This window comes from Rutilus rutilus, assembly GCF_951802725.1.
Source record: "Rutilus rutilus genome assembly, chromosome: 11".
NCBI lineage: Eukaryota > Metazoa > Chordata > Actinopteri > Cypriniformes > Leuciscidae > Rutilus > Rutilus rutilus.
The window spans coordinates 17,712,292-17,714,227 of NC_140216.1; positions in this window are offsets into that span (position 1 = coordinate 17,712,292).

Below are 1,936 nucleotides of genomic sequence, written 5' to 3' on the forward strand. Positions count from 1 at the left end.
CATGCCATAACTTTGTGTGAAAAACAACTGGAATTTACATTTTCTTTCAAATGATCTTCCCCTCTACTGAAGCTCTGAATGTGTGTACATTTTTAGATGCAAAACTAGGTTTGATGTCATTTAAATTTGAGAATTGCTGCAGAAGGGGATGACAAACTTTCTCTTTTTTCTCACATAAAGGCCTCTGAACACTCAAAATATTATTCAAGATCAGAATAAGCTACTTTTATGATGATTAATGAATTAATAAGTTTTTTTTTTGTTTTTTTTTTAGTTTGAAAGGCTAAAGTGAGTATGAGCTATTGTATGAAGAATAACTGTGTGAAGATACTTCAAATATTCTCCTTTTGTGTTCCAAGGAAGAAAAAAAAAAATCACACAGCATACGATTTTGAAACAAGATGAAGGTGAGTAAATAGCGAACTTATCCTTTAAAACCACTACCCTACATTGGAGACTGGATGGATGATTCTGTACATCATTCCAAATATCAGGTCAATTTAATGTCTGGATATGTGCATGAAACCAAAAATTAGCTATGTGCCCAATCTTACATGCGAGGCACTATTACAGGCCTCTGTCTCCACGTATCAAGAGCACCCATTAACGTCAGACAATAGAAGCTTCCGGATTCACGGGTCCTTTTCATCCCTGAGAGCAGGATTTGTCAAAGCAGCATGTGTTATTGAACCTGGGTTTCTCACCATGCTCAATGCAAATGAGAACAGCCTGATTTATTCCCAGTGTTTGATGGATTTATTCTGACAGAGGAAGTGACAGCTCTGTGACAGCCAAGCCCCCCCAACCCTTTTCTATTTCAATTCTTATTCTATAATGCATTCTATTCTGAAATTCTTTCTCAGCTCTCGGGGCTTTTTCTCAGCATTGTGTTGTAGAAAGGGCTGCATTATTCATGATCATATATTCATTGTCATTTCATATACCACCTCTGATTTGCATTCAACTCCATCCTCATACTTACTGATAACTGCGGATACTTTGTAAATTCTGTGAGGAATAGGCTGATATGTATTTTCAATGACTTTATGTTCATGATGTACAGACCATGACGTTATATGGACTTGTTGAAATAGTGTTAAATATGGCATGGCACATAAGCCTAGAAATATATTTGACCGTTGTTTTAATTCTGAAGCGGCGTTCAGACCGGCAGTGTTTTGTAGAGGCAAAGCAACCAGAAGTCATTCATTTTTAATGAGAGTTGGTGATTTGGAGCAACTAGCAACAAAGTCCAGCAGTTTAACTTTATGTAAATGAGTAATGTAGGTAGCATGAAGTACAATGACGCACTTACACTGGCAGAGCCACAACAAAGCGACCGAAAATCATTATTTTCCATTGGAAGTTGGTGATTTGACATTACAAATGACAAAGATCACTGTTGACGCAACTTTGGGCTCCAGTTCATACATATGTGAATGCGGGAGACTGGAAACGCAAGCTCATACAGAACATTTTGCATGTATGAAAGTTGTGAATTCATATATGAGATGTCATGTGACTAAAACAAGATCTAAACATCACAGATTAGCCTCTTGGCTGAAACCAAAGAACTTGCCGGACAGGAGAGTAGATGTAGGGGAGAGCGGGGTAAGTTGTCACACGGGTAAGTTGTCACACTGTCCATAACTCCAACACTAGAGGCTCTATCTCAAAAATCAAATAGCCACTTTATGTGACTTCTTCTTCTATAGTCAACTTCCTGTTCACATGTGGTCAAGATCACTGTAATCTGAGGTTATCACAATTTTCTTATTTTTCTGCTTAAAAAGTAAAAAAAATCACTTTACATTTTATGCAATACAACTTTGTTAGGTATGAATGTTTAAAATTATTATTTTGCACAAAATAGAGGAGACAGTAACGTGTCTTTTGGTACTTTAGCTAAAGTGATATGTTGAGCTAAACTTGAGAT